Below are 19826 nucleotides of genomic sequence, written 5' to 3'. Positions count from 1 at the left end.
CTCCCAACAATCTTGATTCCATCTTATGCTTCATCCAGCCTAGGATTTCTCATGATGTACTCTGCATGTAAGTTAAATAAGCAGGATGATGATATACAGCCTTGACATGTTCCTTTCCTGATTTGGAACCAGTGTGTTGTTCCATGTCCAGTTCTAACTGTTGCTTCTTGACCTGCATAGAGATTTATCAGGAGGCAATTCAGTTGGTCTGGTTTCCCGTCTCTTTCAGAATTTTCCACAGTTTGCTGTGATCCACACAGTCAAAGGCTTTGGCGTAGTCCATAAAGCAGAAATAGATGTTTTCCTGGAACTCTCTTGCTTTTTCTATCATCCAGCAGATGTTGGCATATTGATCTCTGGTTCCTCTGCCATTTCTAAATTCAGCTTGAACACCTGGAAACTCACAGTTCATGTACTGTTGAAGCCTGGCTTCGAGAATTTTGAGCATCACTTCGCTAATATGTGAGATGAGTGCAATTGTTCAGTAGTTTGAACATACTTTGGCATTGCCTTTCTTTGGGATTGGAATAAAAACTGATCTTTTCCAGTCCTGTGGCCACTGCTGAGTTTTCCAAATTTTTAGGCATGTTGATTGCAGCACATTAGTAGCATCATCTTTTTTCAGGAAATGTGGCTCCATTAAAATAATTGACTTATGTAGGGCTCAAGGTTGAGCCAAAATTTAATCCCTGATATCTATGTTTCAAATTGTTTGATTTTTTTCACTATGGCACTGTTATGGGTTGAATAGAATCTCCCTCTCCCAAAAAATATCTTGAAGTCCAAATCACCAGAAGGTAGGAACTGGTATCATTTGTATATGCAGGATTTGATCTTGATATATTACTTAAGGTTCTATCATGAGAATTTCCAATATCATAATATTGTAAAATATGACATTCAATGACCACATGGTATTGCATCATAATCGTGCATTATTCATTAAAAAAATCACTAATTTGGTTCCTTTAAGATATTTACATATGTTATATAATTATACATGAGGCTGCAACGATTATCATTATGCATATATATTTGTGCACAACACCTAATTTCTTTAGGGTAAAGTCCTAAAAGTGAAACTCCTCAGTCAACTTACAAGACATTGCTAGAGACAGGATAAAGATGGTGAAGAAGTAAGACCCTAACAGCAATTACATATAGAGAAACTCTCATTGAGAACGACCTGAATAACAGCAGAATGGCTCTTCTACAGTCAAAGTTGTAAAGAAAGAAACCCAAGTAATCCAGTAGGAAGGAAAGAGAAGCAAACTAGTAGTGATTCACACTAGTAAAGACTGATTCAGAAGAGAAGGGGGTTATTACAGGTACAGAGATCCTTCTTGGGAAGTGAGGGGTTCAAGTCATATATTACACATCCTAGCCCTAGGTTTCAACACTGGGAGGATGAGCCAGCCTATCTGGTTTGAAAACTAGTGGGGATTGTTGGAAGACTGCCAGAAACCAAGACTCCACTCTTGAACAAGAGTGCATACACAGACTTATTTGCCCAAAGTCTCAGCATGGAGAAAACAGATTGAAAACTGCTGGGTGCTCTGGCTAGCCTGCCAGGACTGACTCTATACATTCTTCCAGCCCACACCAGGCTCCTGCTCCAGTATGTCCTGTTCTGGCACTGTTCACAACTAAAGAGAAGGCCACCATTGCCAATGAGCATATGCATACTTGAAGGAAGCAGGACCAATTCAGGCCATGCCTAGAGCCAAGGTGGAAACCATCATTGTCAGTGTGCATGTGTTCTAGGGAAGGAGCAGAACCAGCTCACCTGGGCAGTTCCAACCTGTCATCAATGCTGGATTTAATCAAGGCACACAAACCAAAGAAAAAATGGAAAACCAGCTCAGAATGCATCCCCAAACATTTGAACCCAGGTCACAATCCCAATCATGACAGAGACTGCTGTTATATCAGAAAGAAGTGCAACTCCATTAGAGCTCTTGCTCCAGTCCCTTAGACCCTGGCCAAACCCTCAATAAGATGGCAACCACCATTGTGCCTAAGAGAAACCTCTACTCAAATGTGGCCCTAGCTCTAGTCCCTCCAAATCTAGCTCTACATCCTAATAAAGAAGCTGCCAGTGCATGCCAGGGGAAGATGTACTTCATGCTCACCTTGATTCCAACTCTCCTACCAAAGACACTGGGCACATTGTATACAAGTGCTCCCACACAAGGATACAACTTCAAGACAAGAATAGGTAAATGCTTTCACCTAATTTATTAGAAATAAACAGAGAAAGTTAAACAAAATGAGAAAATAGAAGAAAATGTTTCAAAGCAAAGAATAAAACTAAACTCCAAGAAAAAAGCAGAGATAAGAGGGGGGAACCTTCAAGGTAGTGGAGGAATTGGTCAAGGAGATCACTGTCTCATCAAAAATTATATTTAAAAAAAATAATCTGCCTGTGGAACAGTTCCCACAGAACCTCTCCTGATTGCTGGTACAGAACTTCAGACTTCCAGAAAGGCAAAGCAATCTTCTTTGAATAAGGCAGGCCAAAAGATAAAGATGAAAATGGAGACAGTGGAGTTTGGGAGAGGGACCTTCACCCTGGGGAAGGAGTCATAAAGGAGGAGAAGTTTCCACACACTAGGAAACCCCCTTACAGTTGGGGTCGGGGGAGGACATCTTTGAAATCTCAAAGGGGAACAGATCATGACAGATACAGCACTTTCCAGCCAAGAAGCAGCTCACACACGTGTGTCCACCCACAGTGAGTGTGGACTGGGTGTGGGAGCTCAGGCCTTGGGGGTTCAGTCCTTAGGAAAAGGACAAGAGTTGACTGCCATGAAGATACTCTGGTGGGGTAATGTGACACTGCAGAGGCAGACAAGGGAAAACCCTGGAACTGCCAGAGAAGCAAAAGATTGTTTCCATGACAAGACTCTAACACCACTCTCTAACTCCACATACTCACAGAACACAGGACCCTGCCCTAGGGAATGCTGAAAGCGGGTGAGGCAGCTGTGGTCTATGGTCCCAGTGGAAGAGAAACAGGCATTAACTCCAGAGGCAGAAGGCAGGGGAGCACTGTACGACCCACCTCAGACTGTGGTGACCTCCCACAGGCGCAAGCTGCGGCAAGCACTCTCCACACACTCTAGTGGCGTCTACTGTACTCTCACCCTTCCCAGCACAACTGAACAAGTGGGCCCTAGCAACAGCTACTTTTACCTGTCTGTTCTCTGCCCAGACACTGGTGAGAAACTTACAGAGATAGACCCAAAATCAAAACAGAACACTGGGGGCTGCTTAAGCAAAGGAAAGCAGGGAAAAGCAGCCTCGAAGTGGGAGGAACAATGGTTTACATTCCTGCAATTAGCTTGAGACTATGTGCTTTAGGGACAGCTATAGACCTTGAAAACAAGTACAAGCTGGACCAAGGGAAGATCAGAGTATAAGCTGACACCACACTGCCCACAACAGGTCCAGAGAACTTTTTAAATATATTGGAGGACTTTCTGAGTAGACAAGTTGACTGGAGTTGGAAAACGGAAGAATCACTTGTACATTCCTCTCACTACCACTCTGTAATATATCATCCCTTTTCTTTCCTTTTTTAAAAAAATTGTTTTCTCATATTATCATTATATGTTTCCCTATTGCTTTTATTTTTTATAACCTACTATTTCCTTTAAAAAACATACTTATTAAATAAATTTCAGATTTTTCATTTTGTCTTTTTGAGAGTATTTTTTCCCATGGTTTTTATTTTTATGCTATAATTTTTAACATAACTTTTAAATAAGTATAATCTTCAGTTCAGTTCAGTTGCTCAGTTGTGTCCAACTCTTTGGGACCTGATGAATCGCAGCTCGCCAGGCCTCCCTGTCCATCACCAACTCCCGGAGTTCACTCAAACTCACGTCCATCGAGTTGGTGATGCCATCCAGCCATCTTATCCTCTGTCGTCCCCTTCTCCTCCTGCCCCCAATCCCTCCCAGCATCAGAGTCTTTTCTAATGAGCCGACTCTTCACATGAGGTGGCCAAAGTACTGGAGTTTCAGCTTCAGCACCATCCCTTCCAAAGAACACACAGGGATGATCTCCTCTAGAATGGACTTGTTGGATCTCCTTGCAGTCCAAGGGACTCTCAAGAGTCTTCAAATCTCAATGTGTACATACCTACTCACTACTCAACATCCAGTCATACATGAACTTTAGACCTGCCACTTTCCTATGCACTGTGCATCCCATAGATACACGTTCCTGTAATCCCTGAAATCCATTTGATTCTGCAGCTGTGCAATTAATAGATGCTTGCTTCTTGGAAGGAAAGCTATGACAAACCTAGACAGTGTATTAAAAAGCAGAGACATAACTTTGCTGACAAAGGTCCATAGAGTCAAAGCTATGGCTTTTCCAGTAGTCATGTATCGGATGTGAGAGTTGGACTATAAAGAAAGCTGAGCACTGAAGAATTGATGCTTTTGAACTGTGGTGTAGGAGAAGACTCTTGAGAGCCCATTGGACAGCAAGGAGATCCAATCAGTCCATCCTAAAGGAAATCAGTCTTGAATATTCAATGGAAGGACAGATGCTGAAACTGAAACTCTAATACTCTGGCCACCTGATGCAAAGAACTGACTCATTGGAAAAAACCTGATGTTGGGAAAGATTGAAGGTGGGAGGAGAAGGGGATGACAGAGGATGAGATGGTTGGATGACATCACCGAATCAATAGACATGAGTTTGAGTAAACTCCGGGAGTTGGTGATGGACAGGGAGGTGTGAAGTACTGCAGTCCATGGGGTTGCAAAGAATTGGACACGAGTGAGCCACAGAACTGAACTGAATGGTTTTTCCAGTAGTCATGTACAGATGTCAGAAGTGGACCATAAGGAAGGCTGAATGCTGAAGAACTGATGCTTTTGAATTGTGGTGCTGGAGAAGACTCTTGAGAGTCCCTTGGGCTGTGAGGATCAAACCAGTCAATCCTAAAGGAAATCAACCCTCAATATTCATTAGAAGGACAGAAGCTGAAACTCCAATATTTTGGCCATCTGATGGGAAGAGCTACCTCATTGGAAAAAGATCCTGATGCTAGGAAAGATTGGTGACAAAAGAAGGAGATGGCAGAAGATGAGATGATTAGATAGCATCACCGGCTCAATGGACATCAATCTGAGCAAACCTGGGAGTAGTGGACAGAGGAGCCTGGCATGCTACAGTCCATGGGTCACAAAGAGTTAGACATGACTTAGCAACTGAATGATAACAACAACTTGTTTGTCTTTGGGAGTCTGACCAAAAACCTGATATGCCTCTAACTAAACATATTCTCCGAAAGCTATATTCCTTTCCCTTTTCTTTTCAACTCATCCATGTTGCTTTAAAAGTACATTTAGTTTATGAAGTTGTTTTCCCAAGTGGACCATAGTTTTCTTGGTAGTGAGTTCCTACTCATATTGTATATTCTTCTAGGACCTTCTTTGGTGTCCTATCACCTGATATATAACTCTACACATTTATTGCCCTTTCTGTGTCTACTGACTAAAAAAAAAAAAAAAAAAAAAAAAAAATCACCTATCTATGCACCCTCTAGTTCAAGCACCAAGTTTGCCACAAAACCCTATGCTCATAACTCTAGCATCAGCACACAAAATAAGGAGCATGTGAACATGTGTTGTTACAGAAGACCAAATATTCTGAGGTCAGGACTCCTTAACCTTGAACAGTTTGCTATAAAAAATGACTTTCTGAACATCCTTAGGAACTTGTTTGTCCCAGATGCACAGCCATGTGGCAGTCAGGTGTCCTCTGTGTATCTATCCTGCCCCTTCTTCCACAGAGCTGACACATTATATTCAATTACCTCACTTCAAAACAGGAGTAATTTATTTCTATGAATATGATTTTAATAGTATCCCATAATTATTCAATAATCAAAGTTTTCTCCAAGTCTGGAAAAAAATCCAAAGTACTCAGCAAATGTTTTTTGTGTATATATACATATGTATATATGCATAATCTTAAAAATCTCTTCCTGTAATTTAGTTCTGACTTTTAAGTGACCTAATCAGTGAAAGACTCAATGTTGAAGCACACTTTGATAAGGATTTTTCAGAGCAATTAGTTTATTGCAAATATTAATCAGACTTACTCTGATTCCACAACGTCTCCACCACAGTCACTTTCATGTGCTCCTATTTTGGCCTCTTCACTTAGATTATGAATCTTCTTTTCTTTCAAATCCATCACAGTTGCATTTATATTATCCACCTCAATGCGGATGGGGGGCATCACTCCAGTCTAGCTTTTATTCAGAAGACCTGCAATTGAATTGTTGATTCCCTGTAGGTGATGCAGATCCACCTTGGTATTTCCCAGGTTGACAAAAAAGACAGATACTCCATACTCAGGAAAAGGGACCAGCTCACCCACTTTGGGCCCCAGAACATTCTAATAAAATTACCTGGCCTTTCACAAGTCTGGCACTGAAACTGCAACATGATTGAGTTGACTCAGGTTCCATATAAGGGCAACCCCTTGATGCGAGGACAGCAATGTGGAAGAATTTCTAACTGTTGGAACTGAAGTCTAAAGTCCGGGGAAAGGCCCTAAGCACTTGAAGCCACCTTCATTATGCATGCCCATCTTGGGAAGTGCCTAAATTTTATTTTTTGATCTTTTGTTTTAAATTCTGTATCTTCGAGAGTCTAATTTTAATATCAATTTTCATTTAGGGGTTTGATTATTGGCTTGATTGCTCTCTTCCTTGTGATTCCTTATCATTTTTTTTTTCCTTTTTCTCCTTCCCTCTTCTTTTCCCTATATAAGTGTGTGAGTCTCTTTGGGTGTTCTTGGCTATTGAGAATTGTTTCACCATTAGTGTAGGGGGTTTGTCTATTGTGTTGTGTGACCTGTGAAATGTTGCTGTTGCTTTAACAGTTTGGGCCTGAACCCCAGACAGGAGACTTGACTCCATGACTTTGGGCCACCAGAGAACTCTCAACTCTGTGGAAAATTAAAGGGTGAGAGCTCTCCCAAAGGCTTCCATCTCAATATTAAGACCAGGTCCCACCCAAAACCCAGCAAGCTACAGTGTCAGATGTCCCATGCCAATCCTTCAGGAAAATAGGGTCACAAACATGCACATTGGCAGGCACGGTGTCAAAACCATAATCCACAGATAGTCCAAAACACACTACTGGACATAGCACTGCCCTACAGAGAGACAAGACCCAGCTGCATTCACCAGAATGCAGACACAAGTTTCCCTAACCAGGAAATCTTTTCGAGGCACTGACCCAAACCCACCCATAAGGGACAGACGCCACACTTAAGAGGGAATACAACCTTTCAGCCTTCAGAAAGGGTATCCCAAACACAGTAATTTAAACAAAACAAAAAGACACAGAAATATGCAGCAGATGAAGGAACATGGTAAATACCCACAAGACCAAAAAATGAAGATGAAATAGGAAATCTAATTGAAAAAGAATTCAGAGTAATGATAGTAAAGATGTTCCAAAACCTTGAAAATAAAATGGAGGCACGGATAAATAGATTGGAGGCACAGACTTTAAAGTTACAATAAGTATATAACAAGGGTCTAGAAGAATTAAACAATAATCAATCAACAATGCAATAACTGAGATTAAAAATAAACTACAGGGAAACAACAGTAGAGTCCTGAGGCAGAAGAATGGATAAGTGAGCTGGAAGATAGAATGGTGGAACTATTTGAAGCAGAATGCAATGAAGAAAAAAAGAATAAAAATTAATAAGAACAATCTCAGAGACTTCTGGTACAACATTAAGCATGCAAATATTCAAATCATATGTGTCCCAGAAGAAAACAAACCAAAAAAAAGGCAGGAAAAACATTTGAGGCAATTATATTCAAAAATTTCTCTTATCTGTGAAAGGAAATAGCCAACCAATTCAAGGAAATTCAAAGAATCTCATACAGGATAAACCCAAAGAGAAACACATCAATATATGTATTAATCAAACTAATAAAAATTAAACACAAATAGCACATATTGAAAGCAGCAAGGGAAAAGCAACAAGTAACATACAAGTTAACATACATAAAGCTAACATACATAAAGCTAACAGCTGATCTTTCAACAGAAACTTTACAGGCTGGAAAAGAATGGCAAGATATACTTAAAGTGATGAAAAGGAAAAGCAACAACCAAGACTACTCTATCCAGCAAGGACCTCATTCAGATTCGAAGGAGAAATCAAAAGCTTTACAGACAAGCAAAAGTTAAGAGAGTTCAGCACCACCAAACCAGCTTTTCAAAAAATAACAAGGCTCTTCTCTAGACAGGAAGCACCAAACAAACAATAAAACTTACAAAAAGAAACCCAAAACAATAAAATGAATCATACACAGCAATAATTACAGTACAGGATCATACATATTAATAATTACAATAAATGTAAAGGGGATAAATGCTCCATCCAGAAGACACAGATTGGCTGAATGGACACAAAAATAAGAACACTGTGTATGTTGTCTACAAGAGATCCACCTCAGACCTAGGAATATGTACAGACTGAAAGTGAGGGACTGGAAAAATACATTCCCTGCAAATGGAAATCAAAAGAAAGCAAGAGTAGCAATACTTATATCAGATAAAATAGACTACAAGAGACAAAGATGAAGCAAACATAATGATCCATCCAAAAAGAAGATAAAAGAATTATAAATATATATGCATTCAACATTGGAATACCTCAATACATGAGGCAAATTTTAACAACTATTAAAGGGGAAATTGCCAGTAACACAATAATACTGGGAGAATTTAATACCCCCCTCACACCAATGGACAGATAATCCAGATACAAAATCAATAGGGAAACACAAGTTTTAAATGATACACTGGTTTTCCCATACATCAACATGCATCCGCCACGGGTGCACACGTGTTCCCCATCCTGAACCAATACAATATTGTAAAGTAAAAAAAAAAAGAAAAAAGAAAAGAAATAAAATAAAATAAAAAATAAATGATACATTGGACCAGTTGAAACTAATTGATATCTATAGGGCATTTCATCCAGAAACAATAGATATGAGTTTTTTCTCAAGTGCACATGGAACTTTTTCCATGATCACATTTTGGGCCACAAATAAAGACTTGTTAACATTATAAAAATGAAATCATTTCAAGCATCTTTTCTGACCACAACAGTGTAAGATTAGATGTTAGCTACAGGGAAAAAGTACAAAAAACACAAATATATGGAGATTAAAAAGGACACTTCTGAATAACCAGCAGATCATTGAAGAAATCAAAAAGGAAATCAATGAGATACAGTAAAAGCAGGGCTAATCTTTTAGCCATAAGAACCAACATCAAGAAACAAGAGAGACATCAAATAAGTAACTTAATTGTACACTTAAAGCAACAAGAAAAAGAACCAAAAAATCCCAAAGATAGTAGAGGAAAGAAATGATAAAGATCAGAGCATAAATAAATGAAAAATAAATGGAGATTATGGAGAAGATCAATAATACTAAAAGCTGGTTGTTTAAGAATATAAACAGAACTGACAAACTATTAGCCAGACTAATCAAGAAAAGAACAATGAAGACTCAATACAATAAAATTTGATATAAAAAGGATGAAGTTACAACAGACAATACAGAAATAGAAAGATTCATAAGAGAATACTATGAGCAACTATATGGCAATAAAATAGACAAAATGGAAGAAATAGAGACATTCTTATAAAAGTGTAACCTTCTAAAACTGAACCAGGAATATATAGAAAATGTGAACAGACCAATCACAAACATAGAAATCAAAACTGTAATTAAAAAAAAAAAAAAAAAAAACTCAGTTCAGTTGCTCAGTCATGTCCAATATTTTGCAAACCCATGGACTGCAGTATGCCAGGCTTCACTGTCCATTACAAAATCCCAGAGCCTGCTCAAACTCATGTTCATCACATCAGTGATGCCATCCAAATATCTCATCCTCTTTTGTCCCCTTCTCCTCCTGCCTTCAATCTTTCCCAGCATCAGGGTCTTTTCCAATGAGTCAGTTCTTGGTATCAGGTGGCCTAAGTATTGGAGTTTCAGCTTCAGCATCAGTCCTTCCAATGAATATTCAGGACTGATTTCCTTTAGGATGGACTGGTTGGATCTTCTTCCAGCCCAAGGGACTTTCAAGAGTCTTCTCCAACACCAGAGTTCAAAAGCATCAATTCTTTGGTGCTCAGCTTTCTTTGTAGTCCAAATCTCACATATATACATGACTACTGGAAAAAACATAGCTTTGACTAGATGGACGTTTGCTGGTAAAGTAATGTCTCTGCTTTTTAATATGCTGTCTAGGCTTGTCATAGCTTTTCTTCCAAGGAGGAAGCATCTTTTAATTTCATGGCTGAAGTCACCAACTGCAGTGATTTTGGAGCCCCAAAAAATATTTCACTGTTTCCATTGTTTCCCCATCTCTGTGTCATGAAGTGATGGGACCAGATGCCATGATCTTAGTTTCCTCAACATTGAATTCTAAAACGACTTTTTTTTTTATTATTATTTTTAGGACTGTACTGCTAAAGAATGAAGAAATCTAGTAATTTGGCTTAGAAGCAATAAAAACTCCTGGGTCTTCAGTTTACAAAGATGGGAAAAAGCAAATACACACGGTGGGGGCGGCAGCATAATCCTGTTTGACAGTGAGCTTGGTGCTTTCTTTTATTGACCTCTTAAATAAAAACTTCTACTTTGGGATAAGTCATGTATATTCAGTCCAGCTTTTAACATACTCTTTTAATGGGCACCCATTCCCTGAATCAGAGCTTGATTTTAAATGGCAACCCACTCCAGTATTCTTTTTTTTTTTTTTTAATTTTATTCTATTTTTAAAATTTACAATATTGTATTAGCTCCGCCAAACATCGAAATGAATCCGCCACAGGTAGACCCATGCCCCCCATCCTGAACCCCCCTCCCTCCCCCCTCCCTACACCCTCCCCCTGGGTTGTTAAGACGACTTTTTCACATTCCTTTTTCACTTCCATCAAGAGGCTCTTTAGTTCTTCTTTGATTTCTGCCATAAGGATGATGTCAGCTGTGTATCTGAGGTTATTGTTATTTCTCCCAGCAATCTTGATTCCAGCTTGTCCTTCATCCAGCCTGGCATTTCAAATGATGTACCCTGCATATAAGTTAAATAAGCAGGTTGACAATATATAGTCTTGGTGTACTCCTTTCCCGATTTGGAACCAGTCTGTTATTCTACATCCAGGTCTAACTGTTGCTTCTTGACCTGAATAGAGATTACTCAGGAGGCAGGTCAGGTGGTCTAGTATTCCTATCTCTTTAAGAATTTTCCACAGTTTGTTGTGATCCACATTTTCAAAAGCTATGACATAGTCAATAAAGCAAAATTAGATGTTTTTCTGCAACTCTCTTACTTTCTCGATGATCCATCAGATGTTGGCATTTTGATCTCTGCTTCCTCTGCCTTTTCTAAAACCAGCTTGAACATCTGGAATTTCACAGTTCACATGAAGTTGAACCTGTTCATGGTTCACTTGAACTGTTGAAGCCTGGCTAGGAGGATTTGCAGCATTACTTTGCTAGGGTGAGAGATGAATGCAATTGTGTTGTAGTCTGAACATTCTTTGCCATTGCCTTTCTTTGGGATTGGAATGAAACCTGAACTTCCCCAGTCCTGTGGCCACTGCTGAGTTTTCTAGATTTTCTGGTATATTGAGTGAAGCACTTTCACAGCATCTTCTTTTAGGATTTGAAATACCTCAACTGGAATTCCATCACTTCCACTAGGTTTGTTTGTAGTGATGCTTCTTAAGGCCCACTTGACTTCACATTCCAGGATGTCTGATTCTAGGTAAGTGATCACACCTTCATGGTTATTTAGGTCATGATGATATTTTTTGTATAGTTCTTCTGTGTATTCTTGCCACCTCTTCTTAATATTTTATGCTTCTTTTAGGTCCATATCATTTCTGTCCTTTATTGTGCCTATCTTTGCATGAAAATTCGCCTTGGTATCTCTAATTTTCCTGAAGAGTTCTGTAATCTTTCTCATTCTATTGTTTTCCTCTATTTCTCTGCACTGATCACTGAGGAAGGCTTTCTTATCTCTCCTTGCCATTCTTTGGAACTCTGCATTCAAATAGATATATATATTTCCTTTTCTTCTTTGCCTTTAGCTTCTCTTTTTTCTTAGCTATTTGTAAGACCTCCTCAGACAACATTTTTGCCTTATTACATTTCTTTTTCTTGGGAATGGTCTTGATCCCTGTCTCCTGTACAATGTCATGAACCTCCGTCCATTCTTCTTCAGGCATTGTGTCTATCAGGTCTAATCCATTGAATCTATTAGTCACTTCCACTGTATAATCATAAGGAATTTGATTTAGGTCATACCTGAATGGTCTAGTTATTTTCCCTACTTTCTTCAATTTAGGTCTGAATTTTGCAATAAGGAGTTCATGATCTGAGCCACATTCAGGTCCTGGTTTCATTTTTTCTGACTGCATAGAACTTCTCCCTCTTTGACTGCAAAGAATATAATCAATCCAGATGGCCAAGGAATAGGACGGGGAGACCACTTTCTCCCCCACAAATTCATCAAATTAATAATAAAAAAAAGTCCAACAAACAATAGCCCAGTGCCAGATGACTTTACAGCCAAATCCTACCAAAAGTTTAGATAATATCTAACACCTATCCTGCATAAACTCTCTCAGAAAACTGCAGAAGAAAGAACATTCCCAAACACGTTCTCCAAGCCCACCATCACCCTAATACCAAAACCAGAAAAAAGATGTCACAAAAATTAAAATTACTTGTTAATAACATAATAAACATAGATTCAAAATCCTGAACAAAATTTTAGCAAACAGAATCCAACAATACATTTAAAGGATCATACATGATGATGAAGTGGTTTTTATCCCTGGGATGCAAATGCTCTTTTATATATGCAAATCAACCAATGTGATACAACATATTAATATATTGAAAGATTAAAACCATGTATTCATCTCAGTAGATGCAGAGAAAGTTTTTGACAGAATTCAACCCTCATTTATGATAAAAATTCTTCATAAATTAGACACATAAATAACATACCTCAACATAATAAGGTTATGTACAGCAAACCCACAGCAAATACTATCCTCAGTGATGAAAACCTGAAAGCATTTCCTCTAAAATCAGGAACAAGACAAGTGTGCCCACTTTTACCATTATTATTCAACATAGTTTTGTAAGTCCTAGGCACAATAATCAGAGAAGTAAAAGAAATAAAGAGAATTCAGATTGAAAATAAGACGTAAAATTCTCACTGCTTTCAAATGACATGATTCTTTACATAGAAAACCCTAAAGATGCCATCAGAAAATTATTAGACATAATTAGTGAATACAGTAACATCACATGATACAAAATTAATACACAGAAATCCCTTAAACTCCTATACATGATAAAATATAAATAAGAAAGAGAAAGTAAGGGAATAATCCCATTCACCATTGCAACAAAAAGAATAAAATACTTAGGGATAAATTTACCTAAAGACACAACAGAACTATTTATGGCTATCAGCTAACATTACAACAACAATCTTGCAGGCCAAAAGGGAGTACCATGATGCATTTAAAATAATGAAAGGAAAAAGTCTAAAATATAGGACACTCTGCCTAGCAAGGTTATCATTCAGAATTAAGAGAATTTTTCAGAGAAGCCAAAACTGAAAGAGTTCATCATCACTAAACTAACATTAGAAGAACTATTAAAGTGTTTCATTTAACTGAAAAAGAAAAAAAGCCACAGGAAGAATTTAAAAAAATATAGGAAATGAAATCTCACAGAAAAAGGCAAATGTATAGTTAAGTCTGTAGATTAACACCTTAAATAGATTAGTGCCCAGGTTAAAATAGAAAAATCAACTTGCATACAATAAACAAGGGATATGAGTGTTGACATCAAATACACAAAATGAGAAGGTGGAGTAAAAAATGTACATCTTTTAGAATGTGAACATATATGACTATTAGTTCTAAACAAGTAGATATATTTGTGTCTCTGCTGAGTCACTCAGTCATGTCTGACTCTTTGTGACCCCATGGACTGTAGCCCCCTAGTCTCATCTGTCCATGGGGATTCTACAGGCAAGAATACTGGAGTGGGTTGCTGTGCCCTCATTAAGGGGATCTTCACAACCCAGGGATCAAACCCAGGTCTCCCACATTGCAGGCAGTTTCTTTACTGTCTGAGTCACCAGGGAAGATCAGATATATTTTTGCACAAGTATACACGACCTCAAGAATAACCACAAATCAAAAGCAAGCAATAGATACACAAAAACTAGGGAGATGGAAACACAGCATGACACTAAAGAATGTAATCAAACTACAAGGGAGAAACTGAAAGATGAAGAAAAGAGAATAATTATAGGCTGGGGTCAAAATGGCAGAGGAGTAGGAGGATGCAGAGTTCATCTCTCCCCAGAAATACATCAAAAATAATGAGAGGGTAACAGGCAGGAAGGCCAGGGGTCCCTAAATGGAGGAAATAGCCTGCAAGCGTCAGATATTTTTATCTCTCTTAAGTGGCAGGAAGGAAAAAACTAGCGATATTTTTTTTCTTCTCTATACAAATTTAAAAAGAGATTTACCTTAAAATACTGTGCTGCCATAATGACACCTAGTTTCACCTGAAGTTAACTATTCTCAAACCTTGAGATAACCAATGCATTTTTCTTATGGAAATGTTTGTCTTAAGCTATGTTAATGTACTATGCATTTACACCAAACAGAACCTACTTGACAAACCAGTATGTTATACTTAGATATTGTTCCCCTAATCTATGTAAACAAAACTATTTGTATGGTAATCTGTCCTTCTACAAGATTCAAGTTAATCGTTTCCTGGCCCAGGATGAATCATCTGATGCCAAGATCATCCCAAAGTGCAACTTATGGGTGAGGGGCCTGGTGCCATTCTGAGTTTTAAGCCATTCCTTTATTTCATTATCAGACTGCTAGTGACTATATATCATCCAGCTGAAGACTAGCAGGGGGGCTCTCTTTCTGCCCCCTTCTGATGCCTATGTCAGAAGCTTTCTCTCTCTCCTTTATACTTTAATAAAACTTTATTACACAAAAGTTCTGAGCCATCAAGCCCCATCTTTGGCCTCGGATTGAATTCTTCTCCTCTGGAGGCCAAGAATCCCAGCATCTTTTCGTTCAGCAACAACCTTTCAAATAATATATCAACAAATGGAGCAGTTTTCAAAGATCATCAGTTGAACACTAGCAGAGGACCTAAAAGGGCAAAAAAAAATCCCTGCAAAACTGAGTAGGGCAAAAGAAAGAAGGAAATAGTAAGAGGAGAGGAAGCAGGATGGGACCTGCACCCCTGTGTAGGGGAAGCTAGAGGAGAGAAGTTCCTGCATCCAAGGAAGCCCTCTCACCAGGAGGGGCCTCAGCTGGGAAAGAAGAAGAGCCTTGAGGCTATCAGAGGAGAGTACAGCAATAAGCCTGTGGCAGGCAGAATAGAGTAATACTTACACAGGTGGTCTGTGCAACAGCCCTTCATGCCCCAGCCTGAGATATGTATCTACTGGTGTGGATGGGCACTGGGTGCTGAAATGTGGGGTTGGGAAAGCAAGCCTAGGGAGAGGAGAGGACTGCTGTTGGCTGCATGGGGACAGACTGAGAGGATGGGGGTAAGAAAATCCATAAATGTGAATGCTTGTGAAGGAAACCTGGGCCACCATCGAAGTGAACCATCTTTGTTGAATGAGGCAAAAAAGACCTTGCAGTCACTATAGCCTCTCACTCAGTGCACTGGCCCTTGCCTCCCTGGGCACTAGAAAGTGCCCTCATAAGGGCTAGCTCTCTTGGAGCCACAGCCACTGGCTACACCATGTAATCATCCCCACCAGGGTTCCAGAAAACCTGGCTGATACTGCCTTCATCTCTGCCAGGGCAGACTCCTGTGCTCTGGGGTAGCCTCCAGAGTAGACCTCTTTTGGTGGTCCTAATACATCAGTAGGGCTGAAAACAAAGCTGAGGCCCAGAGGCAGTGGAGCTAAGGAGGGAAAACTAAAACCTCTCCTCATAGCTGTGAAAATTGTGAATTGACACCCCTGAAATTGGCTTTGTAAACATCTGGAAGGAAAACAAGTGCTTCTGCAGCCAAGATGTGTCTAGCTTTAGTCTTTTTAGACTTTGTGGTCACATACATGTGGGTGTTTGGCCAAGCTAGAGCCTCAGCTGCCCCCACAGTGGGCAGAGTCTGGCTACACACCGTGGGTCCAGATCCATGATTACTGTAACGCTGGGGCCTGACATAAGAGGACCTACGCTGGTGGCTTGGCAAAAACAACATCTGATAGACACTAGCGCCAACTGCTGGCATATCTACAGATAAGATGGGGCTGAGATCAGTGCAAATATCTCAGCTGTATACAGTCTACAAAAAAGCTCTATACAGTTAACAAAAACAAGACCAGGAGCTGACTGCGGCTCAGATCATGGAGTCCTTATTGCCCAATTCAGACTTAAATTGAAGCAAGTAGGGAAAACCACTAGCCCATTCAGGTATGACCTAAATCAAATCCCTTATGATTATGCAGTGGAAGTGAGAAATAGATTTAAGGGCCTAGATCTGATAGTTAGAATACCTGATGAACTATGGACTGAGGTTCGTGACACGGTACAGGAGACAGGGATCAAAATCATCGCCATGGAAAAGAAATGCAAAAAAAGCAAAATGGCTGTCTGGGGTGTCCTTACAAATAGCTGTGAAAAGAAGAGAAGCAAAAAACAAAGGAGACAAGGAAAGATATAAGCATTTGAATGCAGAGTTCCAAATAATAGCAAGAAGAGATAAGAAAGCAATCCTCAGCAATCAATGCAAAGAAATAGAAGAAAACAACAGAATGGAAAAGACTAGAGATCTTTTCAAGAAAATTAGAGGTACCAAGGGAATATTTCATGAAAAGATGGGCTCGATAAAGGACAGAAATGGTATGGACCTAACAGAAGCAGAAGATATTAGGAAGAGATGGCAAGAATACACAGAAGAACTGTACAAAAAAGATCTTCACGACCCAGGTAATCACGATGGTGTGATCACTGACCTAGAGCCAGACATCCTGGAATGTGAAGTCAAGTGGGCCTTAAAAAGCATCAGTACGAACAAAGTTAGTGGAGGTGATGGAATTCCAGTTGAGCTACTTCAAATCCTGAAAGATGATGCAGTGAAAGTGCTGCACTCACTATGCCAACACATTTAGGAAACTCAGCAGTGGCCACAGGACTGCAAAAAGGTCAGTTTTCATTCCAATCCCAAAGAAAGGCAATGCTAAAGAATGCTCAAACTACTGCCCAATTGCACTCATCTCACACGCTAGTAAAGTAATGCTCAAAATTCTCTAAGCCAGGCTTCAGCAATACATGAACTGTGAACTTCCTGATGTTCAAGCTGGTTTTAGAAAAGGCAGAGGAACCAGAGATCAAATTTCCAACATTCTCTGGATCATGGAAAAAGCAAGAGAGTTCCAGAAAAACATCTATTTCTGCTTTATTGATTATGCCAAAGCCTTTGACTGTGTGGATCACAATAAACTGTGCAAAATTCTGAAAGAGATGGGAATACCAGACCACCTGACCTGCCTCTTGAGAAATTTGTATGCATGTCAGGAAGCAGCAGTTAGAACTGGAAATGGAACAACAGACTGGTTCCAAATAGGAAAAGGAGTACGTCAAGGCTGTATATTGTCCCCATGCTTATTTAACTTATATGCAGAGTACATCATGAGAAACGCTGGGCTGGAAGAAACACAAGCTGGAATCAAGATTGCCGGGAGAAATATCAATAACCTCATATATGCAGATGACACCACCCTTATGGCAGAAAGTGAAGAAGAACCAAAAAGCCTCTTGATGAAAGTGAAAGAGGAGAGTGAAAAAGTTGGCTTAAAGCTCAACGTTCAGAAAACGAAGAACATGGCATCCGGTCCCATCACTTCATGGGAAATAGATGGGGAAACAGTAGAAACAGTGTCAGACTTTATTTTTTTGGCCTCCAAAATCACTGCAGATGGTGACTGCAGCCATGAAATTAAAAGACGCTTACTCCTTGGAAGGAAAGTTATAACCAACCTAGATAGCATATTCAAAAGCAGAGACATTACTTTGGCAAAAAAGTCCGTCTAATCAAGGCTATGGTTTTTCCTGTGGCCATGTATGGATATGAGATTTGGACTGTGAAGAAGGCTGAGTGCTGAAGAATTGATGCTTTTGAACTGTGGTGTTGGAGAAGACTCTTGAGAGTCCCTTGGACTGCAAGGAGATCCAACCAGTTCATTCTGAAAGAGATCAGCCCTGGGATTTCTTTGGAAGGAATGATGCTAAAGCTGAAACTCTAGTACTCTGGCCACCTCATGTGAAGAGTTGACTCATTGGAAAAGACTCTGGTGCTGGGAGCAATTGGGGGCAGGAAGTGAAGGGGATGAGAGAGGATGAGATGGCTGCATGGCATCACTGACTCGATAGACATTGAGTCTGAGTAAACTCCGGGAGTTTGTAATGGACAGAGAAGCCTGGTGTCCTGCAAATCATGGGGTCACAAGGAGTCACACATGACTGAGCGACTGAATGAATCTGAACTGGACTGAGATCAGTACCAATATCAGGGTAATCTGAGAGCTCACAGAACAGGTAAGAGATGACACAGCAGAACACACCCAAAGGTGAACAACTTAAGAAGAGGAATATTTTGTGGCTTCCCTCCCAGTGGAATATTCCAATCCCACTCCCAGTAGAGTGTTCCAATCCCACATATCTCACAGTGCAGATCAGAAACACAATTAAGAGATAGATCTGCAGGCCTCTAATATAACAGCTAAGGAATAGATCCCACCACTGTCACACAGTGACAAATGGAGAAAAGGGAATATCTTACTTAATATCAGGCTTTGCAGGCTCTGGACACCACAACATCAGTCACATCTCCTATCAAAAGGATAATGGCTAACATACACTGAGGAAAAAGTTGAGAGAAATCTATAATAAAAAATCAACACTCACAACAAAAAATTCTAAACCTGCACAGGCTACACAGGGACATTCCCACACAAAATAATACTCCAAGAGAGACTGAGGGTCTGACATCGAGCAGAAGAACCCCCAGAAGATTAAACATTGAAGGCTAGTAAGGAGTCAGTGCAGAAGCACCACAGGGCTGAGGGAAAGAAAGACTCCACTCTTAGAGGGAGTACACAAGGTCTCATGTGCCTTGGGACTCAGCACAAAGCAGTTTACAGCCCATAAGGTTACCTCCATTGAAATCTGGGTTATGGCTACCTAACAGTTTTTGACGGTCTCCTGGGGAGGCAAAGTAATCTATACCTCACTGTGAGGGCTAACTTCCCTGGTGGCTCAGATGGTAAAGAATCTGCCTGCAAGGTGGGAGACCTGGGTTTGATCCCTGGGTTGGGAAGATCCCCTGGAGAAGGAAATGGCAACCCACTCTAGTACTCTTGCCAGGAGAATCCTATAAACAAAGAAGCCTGGTGGGCTACAGTCCATGGGGTTGCAAAGACTTGGACACTACTGAGTCACTAACACTTTCAACACTTTCACTGTGAGAACAATAACACTGGTAACAGAAGCTCCAAGGAACACTGATCAGATTGAGTTCACCTAGAGGTCCAAATTTTGGCACCAAGACAGACCCACCCAACAACCTGCAGCCTCCACTGCTGGAGAGCCTCAGGCCAAACATTCACCAAGATAGGATCACAGCTCCACCCATTAGAAAACAGGCTGCTTCAACTCTAAGCTAACCACCA

This window comes from Bubalus bubalis, chromosome X (assembly GCF_019923935.1).
Source record: "Bubalus bubalis isolate 160015118507 breed Murrah chromosome X, NDDB_SH_1, whole genome shotgun sequence".
Taxonomy (NCBI): Eukaryota; Metazoa; Chordata; class Mammalia; order Artiodactyla; family Bovidae; genus Bubalus; species Bubalus bubalis.
Note: the sequence above shows the minus strand (reverse complement) of the source record.